General features: G+C 36.5%; 1 long non-coding RNA gene across 1 annotated transcript; it reads right to left on the bottom strand.

The window, feature by feature from the left end:
* Positions 1 to 90: 90 nt before the first annotated feature.
* LOC103604483 lies at positions 91 to 27,267 on the bottom strand. Its single transcript, XR_551721.1, has 4 exons — positions 27,129 to 27,267; positions 1,661 to 1,787; positions 1,237 to 1,296; positions 91 to 173 (listed from the first exon to the last, which is right to left on the bottom strand). It is a non-coding gene; the product is annotated as an uncharacterized LOC103604483 (long non-coding RNA).

The following is a 27,267-nucleotide window of genomic DNA, read 5'->3' as shown; positions in this document are numbered from 1 at the left end:
GTTTTCTTTTTTTGTTGTATCTTTATCTGGTTTTGGTATCAGGGTGATGTTTGCTTCATAGAATGAGTTTGGAAAGATTGCCTCTGTTTCAATCTTTTGGAACAGTTTGTAGAGAATTGGTTTCAATTCCTCTTTGATTTGTAGCAGAAAGGACTTCAGAATTCACCTTACTCCTAGAAGGAGAAATATAAAGACTAGAATTTCAGCTCCTTGTATTAGAGATATTCATGGTCACTAGTAAGATGTCCCTCTTCATTCTCATCACAGAAGCAATTACTTTCTCAGCCTACAAATCAGGGGGCAGCCCTGCCATACATTTAAGCAAAAATAGGAGATTCATAATTATTTAACTTTTCCAGATTTCATTCTTTGCATTGTCTGAAATTATATTTTTAGTTAAAATATTGTTTTTATTTTTTATGTGATTGTGACTATCTCTTTTCTTTGTTTTATTTTGTTTTGCTTAATTTTCTAATTTTTAGAGCATTTAGCACTATTTTTCAAAATGCCTCAGTATGCTGGTAATAATTACTAAAGAGATACCCTCCCAAAACTGTTTGCGTTCTCATTCTGGTAAACTAAAAAACATTTTTAACTCTTTGCCTGGTTTTCTTCAATCTGGATTTCTACCTTGAAAGAAAAGATTCATTTTGACTAAATATTTAGTAATTTCTAAATTTTCACTTAACAGTGCATCTTTCCTGAGCTATAGTTTCTAACTGGTATAATTGTTGCACAGAATTTATTGCAGCTATATGCCACTTTGGTTGTCTATCATATAAATAATAAGTTATAATTATAACAGTGAAACAGTCTTAACAAGCAAAATTAGTAATGGCAATTAAATTCAAAGAGCCACTCCAAAGAAAACTAAGTAATAACTTTGAGACATATGTAAAATAGAAAATCTTCAAAACATAACGTTTCTAAACATCTTGTAGAAAAGTGACATAGTACCTATAATTTTCTTGTTTCATCACTCTTGAAACTCTCAAAATATAGTTTTTCATATCCCTTAAAGAGGAAAAATAAATTTCCATATATTATTTATTACCACTTTTCAGGGTGAAAACAAAATGAAAAAAATTTATGCAATTAAAGTTATCAAGAATTTTTTCTGCAGTCTCCTATAATAATTAAAAAGACTCCATGGTATAATCATTTTCCTTATCAGCAGGGGATTTCTACCTTTTAGTTTTATCTTCATCAAACTAAATAAACATTTTATAGATTCACCTTAATAAATGCTCCACTTCTGGTCATAATGGAGTCACTGGTAGTAAACTCATCTTCCTGCTGTAAACAACAAAAAGAAAGTACAGGGTTGTAATTTGTGAGAAAAGTTGAGGCACATGTGAGTATGATGTTTGCCCGGACATTCCTCACGGTGACACATTTGGATCATGGCACTGGGAAGTCAAGCCAAGCAGAGCAGAACAATCTCTCTGAGCTGAGAAGTCAGAGACTGGAACTCACAACTGAAGCACCTGGAATTTACAAGGTATATCACTTTGCTCACAAATCTGAAGTTTGGACAGGACTCAGTAGAGACATCTCATTTCTGTCCCACTCAGTCATCTGGGGCAACTCAAAAGCTGCAGGCTGGAATTATCTGATTTGTTCACTGATGTGTCTGTCGGTTGACACTAGAAAGACAAACCTTTGGGGGCTGTGACAGCTGGAGTTCCTTGGATGTCTCCCCCTCAGTGTGGCCTCTATACGTGGTCTCTCCTGCATGAAGCTTTGACTTCTCACATGTCAATTCAGGGCTCCCAAGATGTGTGTCCCTAGAAAGGGAAACAGGCAGAAATTGAATTGCCTTTTCTAGTGTAGCCTTAGATGTCATGCTGCTTCTCATCCAACACATTAGAAGCGAGATACTAAGTACTGGCCTAAATTTCAAGAGGAGGGAATCAGACTCCACTTTTTGTGGAGGAGTGTCAAAAAATTTGCAGACATGCCTTAAAACTACCTCAAGATCCAGAAGCATATGTAGATTAGCCTTAAATGAAGATGGAAATCAAGTTTCATGCAGAAGAGATAAATCGATATACTGATTTGAGAAGAGGGAGCAGGAAGATGTGGTGGTTCTCAGAAATCTACCATTGGTGGATTATAAAAGTATACAGAATGCAAAATGTAGACCAAATTTCATACTGTCAGCTTTCAAGAAAAGCAGATTTAGCCAAAACTTCTTGAAGAACATGGTCTTTGGACTATGTCTTAAAAAAAAAGGATGCAAGACATCTTAAGGAAGAATTAGTAAGATGAGTAAGAACACCAAATTGGGCCTGAAATGGCATGAGGGTGGGAGCTAGAGTGTAGTGAGAAATTAAAACTCAGAGGTCAGCTGGAGAAACCGACAGGTATAGACAAATTTTGAAATGGAAATACCTGGTCTTGGGTGATTTCTGTCTAGAAGGACAAACTGAATAATGACAATAAATTTGTATTATATAAATTCTTAACTTCAAGGAAAATCTTAAGGAAAACAATGCAGTGCCAAAGGGAGAGAGTAGGTTAATTGAGTATGAAAGGTCTTATGCTCATTAATACTGTGTTGGATGGAAACACAAGAGAACAAGATGGAAAATTAAGCATGAAAGCACACAAGGAAGAGATAGAATAGGGACTCTGACAAAGAAAGGGGAAAGAAATAGAGTTACAAATAAAATGTAATCTTCATCACCAATAAAAACATGAGTCCTCAGGCAAAAGGAGGAAAAAGGAGGAAAAGTTTTATTACCAAAATATTTCATCTAAAGAAATATAAAAGGAATTATTTGGCAGTAAAAAAAAAAAAAAAGTTAGACAAGGTTGGTTTTTTTCTTTTAATAAACAAGAATTTAAAGTTACCAAACAAATTTATTAAATATAAAAAAACTACAGATTCTATCAGAAAATGGTCATTACTTGTGGGAACTACAAGGCCATTTTCTAGCATACAATAATAATATTCCAACACATGATAATATGTTAGGATTTCAGCACAGCTATTGGCTAATAACACTTGCTCAACACCTTGTTATAAATTACACTATAATCACATAAGCAGTAAATTTTAAATCTAAAAGCAAGAAACCATAAACCGACAGAAAAGAGATAATAGGTTGAATAAGTTTCTGAAAGAATATTTTGAAGGAAGTTTTAAGCACTTTTATTATATGATTATTATATATCCAGTAATCTCAAAGGAGTGAATAATTAATTCAGTAAAAAAATCCGTTTGCTGTCATATATAAAAAATGAAAGAGTTTTAAAAAGTTACTTTTTATGACTTGATACGATTTACAAGAACATTCAGGCACTGTACAAGGCAATTTACATACATGTTTAACTTTGCACATAGGTATTACTTTATCTCTACATTCTCAAAGAGATACAATGAGTCTTGTAGAGATTACCTGGCCTCTCAGACTATACAGTTTATAAGTGTGAGGGCCATGATTTGAACCCAGCTCTGGCTCCCAAGGATGTTCTTCATCATAGTGACTAAGAATCCAAGCAAAATATCAAGTTGAGGATAAATTTAAAACTGCATCTAAGTAACTGCTTTAATCATGCATGCACAAGCATACATGTATGCACACACACACACACATACATACATGTATACAAAAAGCATACAAAAAGCATCCTGGCACCTAAGAGGCTCAATGTTGGAGCCAGGAAGACCATTTATGGGAATAAATATTCCATAATAGAGTACACATATAAAACAAGTTTTATGTTATGAATGTGAACATGAATGTGAGATGAACTGATTTTTTATGTGTTTGTACTTTATTTTTTTATTCATCCTGGAAAAATTCTTCCAGTAGGTAATATTGACTAATATAAAAACTAAGTTTACAATCTGGGTTGTTTCAAAATATTTACACTTCACTCTCAGAAAGCTATATATGTGTACACATGTTTATATATAGCATATGCATTTCTATAACATATATTAGATATATACATATATGTACATACAGTCAAACATTGCTTAACAATGGGGATACATTCTGAGAAATGCATTGTTAGGTGATTTCATCATTGTGAGAACATTGTAGAGTGTACTTACACAAAGTTAGATGGTATAGCCTACTACACACCTAGGCTATACCATCAAACTAGGTATAACCAATTGCTTCTACCTGAGTAATGCATTGTACTACAATGCTATATGGCTACCATGACACAACAGACTAGGTGACAGGAGTTTTTCAGCTCCATTATAATTTTATAGGACCACTGTCCTATATGCAGTCTGTTGTTGACTGAATGTTATGTGATGCATGTCTGTATATCCATCTCCCTATCTATCTTCCTATTTGTCTACCTAGCTAAACAAATACAGATACATATCACCATCTATTTCTCTCTATGTATATACATATATACATACACACATACACACACACACACACGTATATACACACACATCATTAGTCAAGAGAAAATATCCAGCTTGATAGTACCCTGAAAGACATCTATTAAAAAAGATTTGTTGGTAACATAATGGCCATATATTATTTCACAATTGATATTCTGATTGAAGGAAATAGCACGACTTTTATATCCCTATAGTAGTATATGTCTTAGGTTTACTTTAAACTGGATTATTAGAATTAATTTAATTTTTTGCTTTACAGTATATTTTGAAAACGAGCTAATAAACAGGCAATTGATATCTGAGATCTTAGTAAGATACATCTTTGGCATACAATTTGTTACATTTCATACACCAGGAGAGGTCTTTTTTCTGAGTGTCCCAAGAACACATGTAGTCCAGGAACCCAGAAGATGTTATGGGTTGTGTATATGCATTCCACAATGATTGGGACAAATTGGACTCTTTTAGAACTGTTGCTTTCTAATTCTTCTTCTCTACAGCACTTTGAATTTGCAATTCTAATTCTAATTATTCTGAGTACCACAAAAGTAGATATGCTGCACTTACGCAGGATTACAACTCTATAGTGCCAAAAAATTGAAAAGGAAAAGAAATCAAACTGTTTTGTTACTCTAATATACATTCTGTAAGGGAGACAAGGGACAAAAAGGAATGAAAACATCCTTTGTAATGAAACAGACATCAAATCCCACTTGTCACTTTGTAACTTTCTTCATCAGAAGTTTCTATGATGTAATGGGTGTTTTAGAGAAGTGCAGCTAATTTAGATGAAATAAGGCTTAAAGTTGAATTTACATCTTTAAACAGTATTTAATCAATATACATAGCATATCTGCCTATATATGTGTGTATATCTAAATAATTATAAAATCTTTGAATCACATGTGATTTGTATGTCATCCAGCTCAAGCCCCTACTTAACACAAAATCTAATATACAAGTTTGCTGAAATGAATTCATTCAACTTTGCTTGAAATTTTTCAATGACTGAAACTGCTAGGCTACATTTGTTTTCAAGGCAGAGATAATGGTGAATTAAACGCATCTGCTTCCTGATGGCTTTTCTATTGGGTTCCATCATTTTTCTCCTTCAGGTGATATCTAAAGTCATTTCTGATGTGTTGCTTTCCTGTTTGCTTTCCAATAGAGTTGCTCAAGCTCATCAGGCCTACTCTGAACTCCCAGAACTAAATGTAATAGAGATGCAAGTTGGATCAGATCACAGTTCAAGAAAATTGTTAGTTCTCTCTTTTTTTGCAAACCTATTCCTTTATTTTTTTAATGAAACCAAAAGGGGCATTAGCAGTTTGAGAGACTCCTTCATACCATTGGCTCATATTAAGTTCCATTAGCTACAATTCTTAGCAATTCTTACTTACAATTCTTACAATTCTTACTTAATGGAGTCTTTACATGAATATCTGAACATTGCTAGGTAGCAGAGTGTCATAACAGTAATTCGAGATTTCTCATCCTCATAATGCTTGGTATTCCTGATGCAATTCCTATTAATTCTACCTCCTTGAAAACAAAACTATAAAACTCTTCAGGCACAATTTGTAACAGAATGTAGTTAAATCTGCACCATAAATTTACTCTTTATGTCAGTGTAATTTACTCACATTGTCTCTATTTAATTCAATCTTAAGGCTATTAAAATCTAAAAGATGATTCAAAAGCTTGTTTTGGTATAATTCATTATTCATTTATGTTTTTAAAGATGAAGATAGTTATGTTATCTCCAAATGAAATTAACACATTCAATAAGGAATACAATATTGAATATCTAAAGTTTTGCCATAATGGCAAGGTCAAATGTGGCATTTTTTACTCTATTGATTCACATTCATGACCCAAGTGAGGTTACTGCTTATGCACAGAGTACAATTAAATCAAGGTTAGACAAGAAGACTTCTCTTGTACAAGATAAAGCACCAAAAAAACTGCATAGTAATATTAAAATTTGCATTAGTGCTCATTCTTAATAATATATTATCTAGTTTTCCTAAATATTAACATAGTACGTTTTTACCCTTACTATTGAGTCTAACTTTCTAACCTATACTTATTGAAAATGTGATAATTTTTTCAGTAATATTTATCTGTGACTATATAATGATTCATTTACTAAAACTGAAAAAAAAATTTAATAGTGCATTTAAGTAAAACAGGTGAAAAATAATTCTCATGGGAACACTTTTCAATTTTTCTATTAAAAGTAGCCAAGCCATAATTCTGTTTAAGAATACAGTCCCACATTAAAGTTCTCATATCTCAAATTATTTAAGAAAATAATTTGAATAATTTGTAAATAATACATGAGTAATACCACTAAAATTTGCTATAAAAAGAATTAAACTATTTAATGAGTAATCATAGATTTCAATTGATTTATATTTTGGGAATAACAAATATCATATATTTCTGTTAAGTTATAATGAAATACAAAAAATGTATCAAGTAGGAAAATTTGGAAATTGGGTCATTGTAAACCCAAAGGGTTATGTTGTCTGCCTTTTGTGTGTACATTAAGAAATAATTTTGCCTGTTGTTTTCCCATTATTTAGAGGATTAACTACAAAAATTACACAATTGGATTGCATGTTTAATGAATAAGAGTAGTTGATATTCCTGAATCTGTATTTTGTGTTACAGTGAGATAAGTATATTGGGGTGAATTAATCTAATTTCTCTTACACTGACCTCATTTTAAAAAATCAGTCATGGAAGCATATGACACACATTGAACAATTTCATTACTGTTTCCAAATCCTGGTGTTTCTGGACAGATACGTGTCAGTAGAACTGCTATGATGCATGGTGCATGCAACTGCTTATCTTAGTGTCAGCTTTCATATGAAAAACTATTACACAAATTCCATCATTATCAGAATGATGTTGTGCGCCAATTCAAACACCAGCTGAATAATTTTGCTACAGATTTTGAAATGGTGAGGAGCATTTCCTACAAGATGTGCCTTCTTTTCATTCTCCCTACCCTCAGAAAACTCGCCTGCCTCTCTACAAAGGATTCCCTAATCTATAGGGTCACTGTAAACTTCCTCCCTGAGCTCAAGGTCTGTTGCTTGAATATTGCCACTTCAATGTCCACTGTCAAATGAAATTCCATGTATTAGAGATACAAAATAGAACTTCTATGAAATCCTTGTTTTCCTCAACCCCCCCCTCCCCTTTTGTTACAGAGTCAACGTTGTTCTCCTAGTCCTCCAGGCTCAATAATTATTACTGCTTTCCTGTATTTTCTAAAATCCACTTAGTCCACAAGCGTAGTCAAAGCTTCCTCTCCAACTTCCTCATATTTATTGCCACATTCTTAAGCAAGGTCTTCACTAACTCATGTGTAGTCATAAATGGTAAGCTCCAAGGAAAATTTCAAATCATACTTTTGTAAGTTAGATCCTATTTCTGTTAAAAATTCCCACTCGCAGTCTAAAAGTCATAATCTCAAACTTTAAACTCAAGTATATGATGAATGGTCCTTCAAAATCACAGTGAGCTCAACTTAAAAGAATATAGTGAAAATAGGCAAATAACGATGAATTAATTTTTCTAAAGACCATATTAGTTTATCTTTCCAACTATATTTTTGGTGTTAAAATGTCAAAGGTGCCAAAAAACTGGGGTGAAAAAAGGTAATCTGGAAGTTAGGTGGCAAGGTATTAGTGTTTTCAGTTCTTTCTGGAAGACGATACAGTAAAAAATGAAAGAAAGGGGCCGGCCCCATGGCGCACTCAGGAGAGTGTGGCGCTGGGAGCACAGCGACGCTCCCACTGCAGGTTTGGATCCTATATAGGAATGGCCGGTGCGCTCACTGGCTGAGCACAGTGCGGGCGACACCACACCAAGGGTTGCGATCCCCTTACCGGTCATGAAAAAGACAAAAAAAAAAAAAAAAAAGAAAGAAAGAAAGAAAGGAGGAAGGAAATTAGGGATAACTGACTTTTTTTGAAGTGTTTACATACATTGTATATAGTATTATAGTATTTGCAATATATGCAATATATGGTTGCTGTAGATTGGATTCCTGCCCCCCAACCTCATTGAAGCTTAATCCCCACTGTTAACTGTTGAGTGTGGGAAACCCTATTATGGTAATTTAAAGATGGGATCTTCAACAGGTGATTAGATTGTAGGACCATGCTGTAGTGAAGGGGCTAATAATGGTGGTCAGGGGCATAGTTCTGAGGGTTTTGCAAGAAGAGCACATGAGAAGTTCACTCTTTCTGCTCTGCCATTTTCTGCCATGTGAGACTCCTCAGTCACTGTCACCACCACCAGCTCTGTTCCCTGGACTTTGGACTTTCCAGCCTCTGAAACTGTAAGCAATAAATTTCATTTTTTTATAAATTACCCAGTTCCGAATAGTTTGTTATAAGCAATAGAAATGGGCTAATACAATGGTATTGCGATATCCTTATACCTGTCCTTTCTACCTGTTGACACTTCTGCCCTCCAGTCTATTTGCACATGAAAGCATGATGAATCTTCCGAAACAATGCCCCACATACCTCATCCTTTTGCTCAAAGTCTCATTGATTCTTCACTGACTGCCAAATAAAATATACGAAACTTTGATTTGGAATTCAAGGTTCATATAAACCTACCCTTAAGCCACCATGTCCACTGTATTTGATCAAGTTTTTTTTTTTTGAAAATAACAATTCTCTTGGCCCTATCCCTTATCCTGAACCAGGGAATCTCAACTCACCTAAAAATGCAAAAGGGCACACAATGGCTAAATGTGCCCTATGACATCCAGGTCCCCTGAGTCAACCAGGGAAGTTTATCTGGATTTTTTGCACATTTTTCCAGATATATGGTATGTAAAAATAATAAACACATGCAAGGGTACTTCAAAAAGTTAATGAAAAAATAGAATTAAGACATAATACAAATCTTTTCATAAATTTTTGAAGACCCCTAGTATATCCTTGTTGCATCTCTTATATTTACACAAACAGTAATGCACTATACACCACTTGCTTTTTCCCTTGGGGATTGTTCCTAATTGGTACTTATACAGTTTCCTTACTCTCTTTCTTTCTTTCTTTCTTTCCTTCTTTCCTTCCTTCCATCGTCTTTTTTTAATGGCTAAAGAGCACGCCATTGGACCATAATGTATTTCTCCAGTCCCAAATTTGCATTACTGCCATTTTGATTGCTTACAATGTTTTACAATTACAAATAATGCTTTAGTGAATAACTTCTCATATGTCATTTTGCATATGTGCAACTATACGTGTGGGATAAATTACCAGAAGGCAAGTTGCTAGGTCAAAGGAAGTTGCTGGGTCAAGAAGTATAGTGCATTAGTAATTCTAAATACATTGCCAAATATATTGGCGCAATTTGCACTTTCACTAGTAATGTATGAAAGTGTCTATTTTCTCATATCTTGGCTAACACAGTGAGTTACCAAATATTTTATCTTTGTTAGCCAAGAAGAAAAAATGGTACCTGGTTATGGATTTACTTAGCACTTCTCTTGTGGGTGAGATTGAACATCTTCCTTATGTTTAAAAAACATTTCTATTTTGTTTTCTGTGAACATTAATATATATTTTTTCACCATAATACTATTATCTAATGGTCCTTTGCTGAGTTATAAAACTCCTAACATATCAGAGAAATTATTTCTTTGTTTATGATAAAAATTGCCAATATGTGCTGAGTTTATCTTTCAACTTTGCTGGAATATTTTTTTCTTTTTCTTTTTTCTTTCTTTCTTTCTTTTTTTTTTTTTTTGCTATTTGAAATTGTTTTTAATTTAAGGAAATGTAAAAATCTTTTCTTTTAAGGATTCTACATTTTGTCATCCTTATTAAGAACTTCTCCACTCAATTTTTAAAATCTTCTTAGTCTTTTGTAGTTTAATTTTACAATGAATTTCCCAAGACTGATAGTACCACTTTTAAAGTGTTCTTAGGACTAATTTCTAGGGCCAGAGTTTTTGAGACACTTCTACCATCATGACATTATATTTGGAACCTGGAAACAAAGTATTCTTCTATCTGTTCCAAGCTGACTTTAAATATATTCCTCTATATTTCCAGGTCCCTCCAAATACCTTCTGACCTCTGGTCCTTTCAATCCTGGGTACATAACCATTTACTACCCTTTCTTTATGACTGCTGTCTCATACTTTCATTGCTTTCAGGCAGCTCTACCCTTCCTCTAACCTAACTTACCCTGTTGGTATTTTGGCATGCTTAACCATTGTGACCTCCAAAACAATTTTTTTTTATCTTTTATCATCTTTACCTCTTCATCTCAATTAAATCATTTGTTTTCCTTGAGAACCCTACTTCCTTCTCAACACAGTCAAATCATTCTTTAAGGAGGAGAAAATCTGCATGCCATTTTCCCCAATCCCCTCTAATACTTCTAGACTCTCGTCCCATGTGTACCTGTTCAATCACTCTCTTTGCCATCTGTTCCGTTCTGTTATGACTCCCTCCTCGTTCACCATGACATCTCCTCCTGGAATCTCTAGCTTATTCCCGCATTTCCTCAAGGACTTTAGCACCTAATTCAAATCAACCTCCATTAAAAGTCTAGGCTCTGGAGCTAGACTTTAAGGATTAAATCATTGCTTCTCCATTAGTGTCATATGCTTGAGTAAGTCACTCAACCTCTTTGTGTTGTAGTCTTTCATGTAGAAAATGAGAGTAGAACTAATACCTATCTCCTATATTTGTTAAAGTTGTTATGAAGATTAAATTAGATGTTAAGCTGGATAGCCACATGTAGAAGAATGAAACTAGACCCCATCTCTCACCATCTACAAAAATCAACTCAAATGAATTAAAGACTTAAATGTAATACCTGAAACTATAAAACTTCTAGAAGAAAACACAGGCAAAACACTCCAGGAAATAGGACTAGGCAAAGATTTTATGAATTACACCCCAAAAGCGCCAGCAACAAAAGCAAAAATAAACAAATGGATTATAGCAAATGAAAAAGCTTCTGCACAGCAAAGGAAATAATCAACAGAGCGAATGGACAACCTTCAGAAGGGGAGAAAATATTTGCAAACGACACACTGACAAGGGGCTAATATGTAGAATATACAAGGAACACAAACAACTCAATAGTAAAAAACAAATAACTCAATTAAAAAATGGGCAAAAGAGCTGAATAGACATTTCTTAAAAGACAACATACGAATGGCCAATAGGTACATGAAAAAATACTGAACATCCCTAAACCATCAGGGAAATGCAAATCAAAACTACACTGAGATATCATCTCACCACAGTTAGACTGGCTATTATCAAAAAGACAGGAAATAACAAATGCTCATGAAGATGCAGAGAAAGGGAAACACATACACTCTTGCTGGAAATGTACTTTAGTGCAGCCATTATGGAAAACAGTATGGAGGTTTCTCAAAAAACTACAGGTAGACACTACTGGGTATATACCTAAAGGAATGGAAAGCATCATGTCAAAGGGATACCTGCACTCCCATGTTTATCACAGCTCTATTTGCAATAGCCAAGATATGGAACCAACTAAATGTCCATTGATGGATGATTGGACAAAGAAAACTTGGTATATACACCATGGAATGCTATTAAGCCATAAAAAAGAATGAAATTCTGCCAAGGATAGCAGCATGGATGAGCTTAGAGAAAATTATGTGAAATAAGCCAGGCACAGAAAGAGAAATACCACACGTCCTCACTCATAAATGGGAGGAAGCAAGCAAGCAAACAAACAACAAGTTGAACTTTCAGAAAGAATAAATAAATAAGTTGGATGTTATACATAAAATTCTTAAAATAATAACCACTATGTAGAAGGTACTCAATATATGTTAATTATTACTTCAGCTCTCCCTAAAGTCCCCAATGTCTTATTTACCAAATTCACCATTCTTTTTTCATCTATAGTATTTGATAGAATTAAGAACTTCTTACCTCCACACATTTCTACCCTTTTTAATACCTATTTCTTGGTTTCAGTAGACTGTATGCTTTAAGTTCTCTCCTACTCTTTGACCATTCTTTCTGTATCTCCTTCACTGTGCTCTCTCCCTTCCTTATGTTCCTAAATGTAGATTTTCTCTGTTTCTGCCACTTTTCCTTATGTCTCAGCATATGTTGAAACTTTTGTCAAGTAGATCCTACTTCATGCTAATTGTAAAAATAAAAGAAAAGAAAAATACTACTTAAAATTCTGAATTCAAAGAAAATACTGAGACAGCTTTACCAGTTTATAGTGACAGGTACCTGGGCCTGATGAGTGTTTTTGGCATGTACAGCAGGTAAACCAAACACCTCTATGAAATCGAGGCATCCCATTGTGTATATTCCTGTGAGCATACAATTTGAAAAGGTTAAAGTAGTGGTCATATTAGTGGTAGTGATGCTAATGGTAGAATACTGATTTAACATAATTTCAGTTCTCCTTCATTTCCATCCATGATTCTACTACTCTCCAATCAGAAGAAATAACTTTTATTGATTTTTTATACCATGTAATCCTAGTTGTGACTGGATTTCCTGATGCCTTCTTTTTTCTTGGTGAGGGTAACCTTAGCACCACAGTTACACACCTGGCTCTGAATTTGATTCTCCAGTTTTTGGACCTCTTTTCTTTCTCTGACATCTAGTAAACAATTATTCTGTCTCTTTGCCTATGTTTGTTCTCTGGTGTCTACCTGAGAACATGTACAGATAGGTTCCACTTTGCCTTTCTCATCTTTACATCTCCCTTTTACTGCTAGCTTCCTTAGTAGCAATTTTATTTATGTAGCAATGTAGCTAGATATGCTTAATATCCCATGAAGAAAATGAACACAGATTGTTAAAAGGCTTAGCATATTTCCCAGATGAATACATTTAAAATATACAGAAACTGAAATACTGAAAAACTTTAATAAAAGACTTTTTGGATGTTGCAAATATGGAATTGAAGCAATAAGGTAAACTGATCATATCAGATAGTAAATGAAATACTTCTAGAAGAGCAGCAAATATATTTTTTGGATATGTTCTTGGCACTCATAAATTAGCTAATGAGTTTAAAATCTATATTGAATGGCTAGCCACATAGGAGAGACTTAAACTATATCTGTACTGTTCATGTGCAATCTAAGTTACCCAAAACCTCCTTGATAAATCAAAACCAGGGATTTGCAGTGCCAGTTTTTGTCTCTCACTTTACCTCAAAGAACCTTTCAGCATTGAAACCACATATTCTTGAACACATGTATCCAGCAGAGCTCCTAAGATGGTAAGAGAGTTTGGTAAGGATGTGTGAAGCCTCTTACTGTGCTGTTTTATTGCCTTAAGGGAATAGTCAACATCAATTCCACCTAAACAAGAACACCTGTGATGATATTGACATGAATTTTAAAAACTTTTAAGATTTTTCTTACACTGACTCCACGACTGAAGGCAAAACTGTCCATTAACCATTATTACAATAAGGCCTAAACAAACTGATCTCTTGTGATTCATCTACATGATAGTATCATTCACAAGAAGTTAAAGGTATCAGTTATTCTCACCACATCTACCATGGAGGTAAAATGTTATTCATTCCTTATTGAATTAGCACAACATTCATGTAGATAAGAGGCTAAAGATACATATTTGGCATTTCCGATTTCCTCTCTAGAGGTCCAATCAAGTCTTTGGGTTTCAAGCTCTGAAGGGTAACTGAGTTATACTGTGTCTGTACTCCATGAGGTCAGGGTGCATGTCTCAATTACTCACCTGTACACCCTCAGTGTATAGCACAGTGCTTGGCACGTAAAAGGAACTCAATAAATAATTTGTTGGATGAGTAAATGAATAAGATCATGCAGCCAGCCACGTGACTTAACTGAAAAGAGATTTCAAGTAACATCTTGCTTATACTTCAGGTGATAAATTTGCTAGGTTTGAATAATCATAACTAAGAATCAAATAGGGAGAAAAAAGGCTGTAATTTTCTCTGAGTTTCTGCCTTCTTTTCCACTAATGTCTTAAGACCTCTCCAATGTGTCTTCCTACCCAGGAATCCTTCTCTGACCCCTTCTCCAGGCTATGCTAAGAACTCATCTGCTATATAAATAAATTTACATCATGGTGTATATGAGAAACCAAAATCAATTTGGTATCACTAAAAAAGAAGAGAAGGAGAGTAGCACAAGAGATGTAGGAGGAGGCCAGGCCACAGAGGACCTTGTCCCAATGCTAACAGGCTTGAAGATCATCCTGTGGTTCACGTAAAGCCATTGAAGGGATTTAGCAAGTGGTGTCATTGAAATATTGTAATTCAAGATGAATCATTTGGGGAAATAGTAAAGGGAAGGGGATAAGACTGGATACAGAGAGTATTTCAGTAGTCTCATTAAGAGATAATAGGGGCCTGTATTAGAACATTTCTGTTGCTTATAACAAAATACTCGGAACTGGGTGATTTATAAGAAAACAAAATTTATTGCTTACTGCTTTGGAGGCTAGGAAGTCCAAAGTCCAGGGAACACATCTGGTGAGGGTCTTGTTGGTGGTGACAGTGATGCAGGGTATCATATTGCGAAATGGCAGTGCACAGAGAGACTAACTTCCTCATTCACTCTCCTTTTAAAGCCCTCAGAACCATGCCCATGACCACCATTTTTAATCCATTCACTATGGCGTGGTCCTGAAATCTAATCACCTCTTCAAGGACCCACCTTTCAATTACTATAGTAGGATTTCCCACTCTCTTAACCGTTACAGTAAGGGCCAAGTTTTTAAAACATGAAACTTGGGGGCACAATTCAATCTTCAGTGAGTTTAGGGGGGACATTCAATCCACTACAGGCCTTGAACAGAGCATGACTGAGAAAAGGGAATAGATTAAATAACTACTTAGGGGGTAAATCAGAAGTACTTAATAATGATTTAGATCTAAGGAGGAGAGAAGGGTCATTCTCATTCATTAAATTCAAGTATTTATTGTCTATCTTCTATATTCCAAGTAGTGGGCTAGGTGGTGGACAGAATGGTGAACAAGCACTATCACTGCCCTCAAGGGGGTTATAGTCTAGTGGAAGAGATTATAGTATTAAATTGAGCAAAGAAGTGAAATCTTGATGACTTCTAGGTTCCTGGCTTGGACCACTGAATGGATGATAGTGCCATAAACTGAGAAAGATAATACAAGAGGAATAAATAGGGAAACAAGTTAGGAAATGTTAAGAAACCAATTACAAGGCACCTTAGTCCATTTAGGCTGCTATAACAAAATATCATAAACTGGTGTGAAGGTTAATTCTAGGTGTGTCAACTTGGTTAGATGAAGGAATGTTGTGAAACCTGGTAAAGCTATCTTTTTGGGTGTGTCTGTGAGGGTGTTTCCAGCAGAGATTAGTATGAGAGTCTGAGTGGCCTGGATGGGAAAGACCTACCCTCAACGTGGCTGGGAACCATCCAATCCCCTGGGGGTCCAGAGAGAACAAAAAACAGAGGAAAGAGGTGAAGCTCTCTTGATCCACTGGAGCTGGGATACACTCTTTTCTCCTGTCGGTGGACATCAGAGCTCAAGACTCTTCAGCTTTTAGGTTCCAGGACTTATACCAAGGACACCATCAGCTTTCCTGGTTTTGAGGCCTTTGGACTTGGACTCAGCCATGCTACTGGCATCCAGTTTATAGATGGCCTATCATGGGACTTTTCTTCTTAGTCATGTGAGCTAATTCCCCTAATAAATCCCTCTCATATAATTGTAACGTATCCTATTGATTCTGTCTCTCTGGAGAACCCTGACTAATACAACTGGATAGCTTATAAACAACAGAAATTTATTTCTCACAGTTCTGGAGACTGGAAAGTCCAAGATCAAATCACCAGCAGATTTGATGTCTTGTGAAGACACTTTCTTATAGCTCCTTTTCACTGTGTCCTCACATGATGGAAGGGGCAAGGCAGTTCTCTGGGGAAGCTTTTATAAGAGCACTAATCCCATTCATTAGGGCTCCACCCTAATGATCTAATCACCTCCCAAAGGCCCCACATTCTAATGCCATCACATTGGTGATTAGGTTTCAACATATGAATTTTGGTACACGAACATTCAGACCATAGCTCAAGGCAACACAGAAGTAACATGTAACATAATACAAACTATAATCATACAATTGCATTGCTTTAAAATTAGTGTTTAAGACTAAGCGTTCTCCTAAGATTAAACATCTTTTATTCTGTGGTCTTCATTTACAGGAAAACTCAGAAAACAAAGCTTCAAATTAACAGGGAAAAAAACTAAATAATTTTTCACTCTTTAAAAGGACCTTTTTAATTTAAATAAAGTAATTTTGGGGAAGGTTATTTTAAATATTGAGCTCCCTCTAGTAAATTCAAAATGTGATTTACTTTGCTAATTTTAGAGCCCCACAAATATTTTCAGAAATTCAACTCTCCTTTAGCTACTGCTAAATATAATTGTTGAGGGAGCACAAAACAAGATGAATAAAATGGCATGCACTGAATGTGACTGAGGGTATGGAAAGTGAGAACAAGTTCAGGAACTTACAGAAAAATGGAATGGCTGGGAACCAAGAGCTCATGTTAGCAATGACAATGATGAAGTAGAATGGCCTTGATTAGCCCACTAACAGAGGGTTCTAAAGTGTACACTGAGAAATGAGAATTTTACTTAATATAAAGGAAGGTATTTCTGTAGAGTTATCAAGAGAATGACCTAAGCATGATGCTTGAAGAAATTATCATGGCAGTTGTGCAGAAGATGGGGTAGGATTAGGAAGAATAAAGGCAGGGACACCAAGCTGTGAGATAGGCAACTCGATGACAGAATCGTGACGTGACTGGACAGTGCAGCAGGGACAGGTGCAGTGACTCATCCCACTCAGGAAATACCATCTCAAAAAATGGGTAAGAGAGAAGTACCTTGTTCCAGAAGTTTGCTTACATTTTATAGGGCTCCTGTGAGGTTATTTGGAAAATGTCACTCTTGAGATATGCTTCTTCACAAAGAAGACATAGCAAAATCTTGGGATGTTGGAATTATCATGAGCTGCTTCAAAGATCTCAGCCCTAGGAAGCAGCATGCTTGTAGAAAGGACAAGTGATATCCTAGATCTGAAAGTACGGTGAGAGTATAAAAGACTTAGTAAGATCATCTGGAATGACGTCACATTAGCTGAAGTGTTGAGAAATCATCAGAAAATTATGACTACATTATTGACACAGAGATATTTATTGCATCAATATAAATGCCAGGTTTTTCAGATTACTAACAGAGGAAATGAGAAAACAAACATAAAACATGCCTTATAAATGACAACATACTTCCAAGTCAAAAATGTCATAACACTGAAGTTTATGAGGTTAAGTCAGGCAGTTTCTCATTTAATTCAACCATGCTTGTTGAAAAAGAAATGGAGATATGGCATATAGCATTTTAGAAAAATATATGTCAGCTTAGATATGATTTTGGTGCTCGAAGTTAGAATTACTATACACTTAAAAACACATTGCTTTTAAAAATGTCAACAGTTTCTCAATGGCACAGGAGACAATGTAGGTGATTTGTAAGGTGTCTGCATGGATTTTGGTCAGGTCTTTAGGAGAAAGAGCAAATAAAGCCATGTTGACATTAGCTGTGTTGTTAATACACAAACAAGGCAGAAGTAAAACAGTTCTGTTGGCCTTATCCCAGATACATTCTGTTTTGGCCACATTTATAAAGTGCATAACAGATGGTAAGATAAAAATATTTTTTTATATTTTCTAAAATAGCAATATGATCATATAAAAATATATGTCTTACTGACAAGTAGAAAAATATCTGCTTCATGTGTATGTTTGTATAGATTGTGCTTAGTATCCAAAGCATGACATGCAACTCTAAGTAACTTAATAAATTTAAGATGTAAGACATACAAAAATTCTCTCCAGTGACTATGGACAGGCCCGTATAACAACCCTGCTGGGTGTCTGGAATTACATCAAAAAGTTTAGATACAGATAATGACCTCAAAATTCTTTAGTGAAGATATAACAAATGTATCATATAAATATGATATCAGATATAACCATAAGCACACATTGGTAGAAGGGTTATATTAGACTGTTTTGGTGGCCTGGAACAGTAGTTCCTAAATGGCTGAGTTGACTGTAGAGTCAATGTGGGAAACATTTTCAAAGTCCAGATACCTTGGCCCTGTCTCAGATTATGTAGGTCTAGAATAAAGTCTGAAAAAAATCTGTATTTTTAAAAATCCCAGTTCATTTTTATGTTCAGCCATGTCTGAGAGACACAGAACTAGGGGACAGACTGGATAAATAAATGAAGGCTTATTAGAAGAGGTGTACCTTGAGAACTGGTTCACTCACACAATATTCCATCAAATACTATTTACTGAGTAGTACCTATGTGCCAAGTACTAGGAATATAAAACTAAAAGTAAAGCAACTACTAGGGCAGTGTGATAATTCAAGTGAAAGAGGTATGTATATATGATACCCAGGGAGCTCATGAGAGCAACGTTTACATCAAGCAGGAGGTTACGAGGGTCAGAATCATTCCCTGTAGAAAGTAAGGCTGCAGTTGGACTTTGAAAGATGGGGAAGCCATATGATCCAGCAATCCCACCTCTGGTTATATACTCAAAGGAATGGAATCATCATGTCAAAGGGATATCTGCACTCCCATGTTCATCGCAGCTCTGTTCACAATAGCCAAGATATGGAACCAAACTAAATGTCCATTAATGGATGATTGGATAAGGAAACTGTGGTATATATACACCATGGAATACTACTCTGCCATAAAAATGAATGAAATTCTCCCATTTGCAACAACATGGATGAGCTTGGAGAAACTTATGTTGAGTGAAATAAGCAAAGCACAGAGGGATAAATACCATATGTACTCTCTCATAAGTGGGAGCTAAGAAATAAAGAAGAAAGGAAAGAAAGACCACAGTAGTGTGTAGGACTTGCAGGAGGTGAGAACACACCTAGGGATACAAAGTGGAGTGGGCAAAGGACGATGGGGAGGGAGGTCTGGGATAACTGAAGGGGTAATTGGGTGGGGGACACGGGTATAAAAACAATTTGTGGTAATGGACATGCTGCCAGTATGGATTTGGCCATCACATCTTGGTCACGAGTGATGACAATTTGATTTGCACCCCATTGTGTTAGTACATTTTGTGTTGCTGTAACAGAATACCTGAGACTGGGTAATTTATGAAGAACAGAGGTTTATTTGGCTTCTGATTCTGGGACAGCTGCATCTGGCACGGGCCTCAGGCTGTTTCTGCTCATGGCGGAAAGTGGCAGGCAGCTGGTGGGTACAAGCAGATCACATGGCAAGAGGAAGCAAGAGAGAGAGAGAGGAGGTTCCAGGGTCTTTTAAACAACCAGCTTTTGCAGGAACTAATAGAGCGAGATCTCACTCAGGACTACCACCCCCAGAGAGAGCATTAATCCATTCATGAGGGATCCGCCCCCAAAACTCAAACAGCTTCCAACACTGCCACATTGGGGATCAGATTCCTACATGAGTTTTGGTGGGGATAACACATCCAAACTCTATCACCCATGAATATTCATAACGAATAAAAACAAAACAAAACATTAAAAATAAATTAATTAATTAATAATAATAATAATAATAAAAAGAAAGATGGAGAAGACAAGAGGCTTTAGATAAAAGTGAGAAAGTTACTAGAACAGCAAGTGTGAAGAGAGGAACAATGAGGCATTTCTAAAAAGTAATAGTTTCTAAATATAAAATTTAGATATACAAATGATTGAAAAATTATACAGGCATATTTACCAATGAAATTACATATATTTTCATAATGGAGTAGTTTCCATAATACGTTAAAGTGATTTTTGTCTTTCCCATTTTTTAGAAAATATGGAGAATGAAAAAAATATATCAGGATCTGAATCCCAGCTTCATCATTCCCTAACTATATGTTCTTGAGAAAAAGAATTACCTCTCTAAGACTCTTTTTTTTATAATGAAATGGGGTTAATATTACTTCGTAAGGTTTTTAGTAGGATTTAAGTGCAAATTGCATTCATTACTTTCCTTCCCACCGCCATCTCCATTCCCAGCCTCAGCCAATGGTGCTACCAGTAATCCAACTGTCCAAACCAGAAACTGGCATTATGGTTGACTTTTCCTCTGGGCCACCAATAGCCCATATGGTGTCTTTTTGTGATTTTAAGCAAGAACCTCCTTCCTCCTGGCAAACACAGGCTATGCCAGAGCACACAATCAGGGCTCAGGAGATTTCAGCACCTACTTATCTCTTGGGCAGCCACCCTTGTGCTAGGCAACACCTACAGAACTGAGTGCAGCGTCTTTGTTCTTCCTCAGTACCACATCATATCACTCTCTAAGCACGATTATTGTTTTCTAAACATGCTTTGAGCCTATATACTTCTTGCTATCCCCAGTGCTACCCTAGTCCAAACTACTAACCCCTAACACATGGATGATTTTAACAGCCTCTGCTCTGGTCTTGCTTCTCTTTATAACCTATGATGCAGCCAGAATGAAATTTTTCAAATGCAAATATAATCTGTCATCTGTCTCCCTACTAAAATCCCGGTAATGGCTTTCCATTGCCCCAGGAAAAAGTAGAGGGTGCTTTCACAGGTATACACCACTTCATGGGTATACAAGGTCCTCCATGATTGACTGGTCCTCTGCTTACTTCTCTAGTCCTCTGCTTACTTCTCTGGACTCTTACTGACTACGCTACTTTCCAGCTTGCTAAAAATTGTCCTGATTTCTGGGCTTTTTTGTGCATGCTGTTCCTTCTCTGAAACCTTCAATCTCAAGTTGGCCAATTCCTGCTTATATTTCAGGTCTCAGATATCACTTTTCCTGGAAAACTTTCCCTGACCCCACAAAAGTAGTTCGGGGCTTTCCTTCTATGTCCTTCATCAACCAACATAACCCTTTTCTTTCTATAATATAGCATTTAGTTTTCTATGGCAGTTTATGTTCAGCCATTTGTATTCCCGACAAGGCTAGTCAGGACCAGTGCTGTAAGGACAGGCAATGTGCCTGGCTTGTCGACTGCTGTGCATGACAGTTCACTACGTGCCTGGTCTGACATGATATTATGGATCAGTTATTCCATGGTCTCCAGATAATGATGCTGCCTGAGGCCTTGTGAGAGGAAGGACAACATATCTAAAACATGTGTTTATATCTGTGAGAATAAATCTCTAGTCGACTTGGTAAGTTTCATTCTCCTTAGCTGATAGGGCCATACTAGGGGCCCAGCATTGTTCTCTGTTGGTAGCATGTTGGATATTTAGTGCCTGTAATATTTATTAACCTTGGTATGTAGAAATCTAGGTTGCTGAGCCCATGTATAGCCTCTGTCTCTGCCACATCACTCATGTGCCCACCATGTCATCACTGGAGTAACCAATGACAGAGACAACTCACCAAGTCATTATGTCTACCTGGTTGTCTAGTTACTCTTCCATAATAAATGCTCCCTGGTAGATATTAACATGTAAGAAAAAGATCTTCACACTCTGTGCCCATTCCCACATATCCATTCACATGCCTCTACACAAACCCTTGGACCCTGTCTTCCAATCTTGCTCCTTCCAGGCCTCTGAAGAGTTGACCAAGCCATTTGATTCTTCTGTGATTCCATAAATATTCCAATCTTGGGTCACTTCTCATTCCACACAAAGTGGATGACCAGGTACATGTCCTGAAGCTCTGCTTACTGAGAAGATTCTCTCCTGACACCATCAAGGCCATCCAAGTGAAACTCTAATGCACCTGCTACCCATTTTTGACTTGCACCCCCATACCAAGCCAACCCATCTGTGCACCAAGCTTAGGCCTATTTGCCCTCCATCAGGTCATAGGTGTAAGCTGATGAAGAGGTGCATGTGCAACAGTGGTGGACAACATGTAGGAAATACTGCTTGTTCATGAAGCTTACTTGTGTTCTCCAATCCTGCTCATGATAAATCATGGATGAATCACTTCTATCCTATGGTGGGTTGTTTCTGGACCTATTCAACCTTAAGACTTCTGGGCCTGACAAGACCAAGATCACTATGGGCAGTTCTGTATGTCTTCATGCCCTGTGGTCAGATGCTCCCTCTAAGAAGGCCCAGTAGCATGCCAGAAGTTCTTCTTCAAAAGGCATATAGTTCTCCAGTGTGGATGGTATGTCCTTGCTCATGAATCCCAGAGTCTACACTGTGATTCTCCCCCAGAGACTTGCCATAAATGCATCACAGCACTGATATCTCAAATACCACAGGGTTTGTCAGGTGGCAGCCTTAGACACAGCTCTATGCACTGCAGCCTGCCTCTGCTGCACAGCCCTTTCTTGTTTTTAGGTCCTATTTAAAGCAGAGGTCTTTCACATAAACAGGAAATGGGTCAGAGATATATTCTCATGTGTAAAATATGCTATTTTGAAACCTAAAAAGGTCCACCAGGTATTGTACTTTCTTTATGTCGGGAGATACAAGATGAAATAATTTATCCTTTACTTTGGGTGGATGCCTGAGCATGCTTTTGATCACTGCAGTTGTAACAATTTTTCTGATATAGGAAGTCCCTTAATCTTCCTAGGGTTTGTTTCCCACCTTCTCAAAAAAATGCATCTTCCCTCGGCCTCCAATGTGGTATAGGTTTCTTGCTTTCGCTCAATTAACTTGATATTATTGACATAGTTCGTGTCTCTTCAAACTATGTTATGACCAAGAATGGTTCTCGAGAGTTATACTACTGAGGCAAAATTGTTAAATGTATACTCTTGTCCTTTTCATAAATAAACACTGTTTCTGTCCTCTTTTCTAATAAGGAGAGGATGAATGAATTTGCCAAATCAATGGCTGTACACCAAATGTCTGAGGGCATGTAACCTGCTTGAGAAAAGATGCCACATGTGGCATGGTGGCTTCAACTGGCACTAGCACATGGTTAACTTTATGATCCTCCAGGATCTCCCTAGTTCCTCTAGGATCCAGACTAAGAATTAAATGGAGATATGACTGGGAACATCACCCCTACGTTGTTTAGAATCTTTAGGATGGTATTAATTTCCACTATCCCCCTTACCTCAGGATATTATATTGTTTTTGATTCACTAACTCAGAGGAGATGAAGGAGGGGCATTTCAAAGTTTTCCTCTAGGCTTTCCCCATTATGACAGCTCTTACCTCAGAGGTTAAAGATCCAATGTGATGGTTATACCAACTATCAAATATTCCTATTCAAATTCTATCTTCAGTGATCATGAAAATGTCCACCAGGTGGGTTTGAGGACCCCAGAAGACTCACTTTGAGATGGACCTTGGCCAGAATTCCATTCATTGACTGCATCTCATATGCACCCATTCAAAATGGGGAAGGGAGAGAGTAGGGGAAGACATCAGGTCTCTAGGTATCAATGTCAACTCAGACCTTGTGTCTAACAATTTTCAAAATATTTGTGTGTTCCTCTTTCCCCTTTGTGTGCAGTTACCCTAGAACATGGCTGCTGCTTTCTTTGAGGAAGCATTGGGAAATTATTACTGCCACTACTTGCTATGGAATTGCCAAGTACATTAGGACCCAGGCTCTTCTTCAATCATTGGGTTCTAGGTCCATTCACTGGTTCTGGTACAAACGTTTCACCAGTGGTTATGACTGACTTTTTTGCTGGGGAAGTTGTACTCAATCTCCCTGACCATCCATCCTTGATTTTTTCTCATGGTACAATTTGAGCACTATCTTTATTGACTACCCATTTATTTTGCCTCTAGCAATACTGTGTTCCACTTAGCACTTTCATAATGCTCTGTGGATCATACCCCTTTAGCTGCTATTCTGACCTTCCTGGTCTTTATAATAATTGCATTCACCTGGCTTTTAAAAGTTACTCTCTCCCACCTGACTTCAGTTGTTTCGGTTCCTATCATCCCAATTGCTATCAATGAGCCTAGTTCTACAAAGATTTCTTCCACCATCAGCCCCAGGCTATAGAAGAGTCTCCGCTGAACTTAGTGATGCTGATATTCATCCCATCAGTGCATTCCTTATATCCTTAGTAAATGTTGTATCCTCTGTCCCTTCCCCTAAAACTCAACCATCTCCTGTGTTTTCCTGCCTTATTAGAATATCCACTCCTCATGCCCAGTTCCCTGAATTCTTATATCCCTTTTGTGACCATCTGCCACAGCAAATCTGGCATTTCAAGCTCACTTAGTATGGGCCACTGCTTCTCCCATGCTTTGAGAACCCACTCTAATAACAGTTCCTCACTATCTTCTGGGGTCCTTGTAAGGGCATAAATCCTTCATTTTGGGAGAATATTTCCAGAATAATGAAACTCTTCTTCATCCATTCTGATGCTCCTGCCCCTCTGATTGAGCACCTTCAGAATACAATCCCACATGTACTCCCCCAGCTCTTGTCTATATAGGCTAGCTGGGTCATGTAGCTCTGTTGGGACATAGCCCCTTTCCTCCATTTTCACAATCAATACTTCCAGCTGGATTATGCTGTTACATTTGCAGTGGTGGTCAGGGAGATGTGAGGACAGATTCTGAGGGGTCACCTGTTGCCTTGCAAAGAAGAGGCCTCTATATTGTCTTTAAGAAAAGGGGGGTGGGTGGTAGCTCTTAGTAGAGAGAGCTGTCCAGTTCTGTAATCTTAGAAATTTCAGAGAAATCTAGGGATATAAGGTTTCTGGGCAACAAGCCAGATGTTCCCATTTCATGTGTCACGGTCCTATTCCTTCATAGCAGACTTGCCTTGACTGGACAACCTCCTTTGTAGCTCACCTACTCTAATGATTAAATACTATGCCCGTCCAACTTTCCCTGACTATCCTCTGCAGAAGATAAGGTCTTTTTTGTATGTTACAAAGGAGGCCCACTGGCTTGTACTCTGGCTTTCAATCAGCTATTATTTAGTCATAGTCTTTCATTATCTTTTTCCAGAGTATAAAATGAGCTATACAAATTAGGTTGAGTTCCCTTTTTATAAGCTTTAATAAAAATCTTGTACTTTACAACCACACACACCACAATAGGAGTTAATTATTATTTGGGTAATCATTCATTTATGTCAATATCAACTGTACTCCCATGACTATTAACTTTACGTGAGTTTGGATTTTGTTGTTGTTGTTGTTTTAAGTGCTTTTATTACAATGCCTGGCCCATAGTAGAAACTCAATACCTATCTAATGAATAAATAAATGATGAGTAAATAACTACCAAAATAATAAGATGGGTCACAACAGGTTTTTTGTTGTTGTTGTTGTTGTTGTTTTTTACCTATAGTAAAAAAGTGAAACATGATTACTATTGTGAAATAAGAAATTTTCATCAATTGGAACAAAACCCAAAGAGTCATGGATGAACATAACACAGAATCATAAAATTCTAACCCAGAAGGCATTTTAGAACTCTCCTGGTCTACCCCTTCGTCTCCCTCATTCACATATTCATTCATTCATTCATCTATTCAGCAAGCATTTATAGGGTCTATTGAAGTGTGGAAGTTAAGAGCATGGGCTCTAAAGTCAGATTGCCTAAGTTTGAATACCAGCTCTGCCACTTGTTAGGTGTGTAACATTGCATATGTTACTTAATCTCTGTGCTCAGCTTTCCTACCTTAAAATAGAGATAATTATAGTATCTGCATCAAAGAGTTGTACATGTAAAATGCTTAAACATCACCTGATATGCAGTAGTGCATAATGAATATTAGCTATAACCTCTATTACTATTCATTGAGCACTGTGATAAGTACTGGAAATACAAAAATAAGACTGGATCCCAACCTCAAGAAGCGCATGGCCTAACAAGGAGAATTTTAAAATCTAAGAATCTCAGGCCTAGAGAGATTTTACATGCTAAAGTCTTCTAATTAGCATATCTGCTTTCTTATACATGGAAAAAAATCAGCTTTATGTATATTAACAGAGCCATGTTATTATTAACAGTAACTGTAATGATTATCAATATGTCTGTGTTGTGCATAATTTATCTATAAATAAAATATATTCACATATTCTTTTCTGGTGGATATTTAAGTAGAAGCTCTTGGGCTTATTTAAAATTGAAAATTGCTACATAATGCTTGCTATACCTTCTCCAAAGAATGTTGTAACCTTATTTTTCACATACTCTCTTAACTACTCCCAAGCTGTGTATCCTTTTTAAAACATAAAATTAAGATAGAATATGTTTAACTAACATGCATAAAAGAACCAGGACTACTTTTTGGCCAAGAATGTATAACCTGAATCTAATCATGAAAAAAATCAGACAAACCCCAAATGAGAAATGTTCACTAATGTATTCCAAGTGCCTAGAACAATAACATGTGCCTAGCATATAGTATAAATTCATTAAGCATCTTTTGAATGAACGAATTATTAAATTAAAGAAAATGAGAACAATTTTTAAAAGAAAAAAAGCAGAGGAAGTCAACATGTGACAGAAATTGGCAAGCTGTTCACCAAACCTACAACCTCTTCTTCCCAGGCACTTGAATAGATCACATTTCCCAGCCTGCCCTGCATTTAGATGTGGTCATATAACTAAACACTGAACAATGGAATGTGAGCAATACTTACAGGCCTGCTCACAAAAATCCCAATGTAAAATTCCCCATTTTCTTTCCTCATCTGGAAGCTAAATACAGAGGACTCAGAAACCCTAGAGGATGGTGGTGAATCACAAGTTATAAAGAGCCTTTGTACCTGAAAGACCATGATGAATGCTATCCACATCAGAAACACCATCATTGGACTTCCGGTGAGTGAGAAATTAACTTCTACTGTAGAAAGCCAGTTGTTTACGCCAACAGATAGCATTTACCAGATGGTCTGAATGTCAAAT

Source organism: Galeopterus variegatus, unplaced genomic scaffold, assembly GCF_000696425.1.
Source record: "Galeopterus variegatus unplaced genomic scaffold, G_variegatus-3.0.2 Scaffold5175, whole genome shotgun sequence".
NCBI classification, from domain to species: Eukaryota; Metazoa; Chordata; class Mammalia; order Dermoptera; family Cynocephalidae; genus Galeopterus; species Galeopterus variegatus.
The sequence above is the reverse complement of the archived record's forward strand: the minus strand, read 5'-3'. Positions and strand labels throughout refer to the sequence as shown.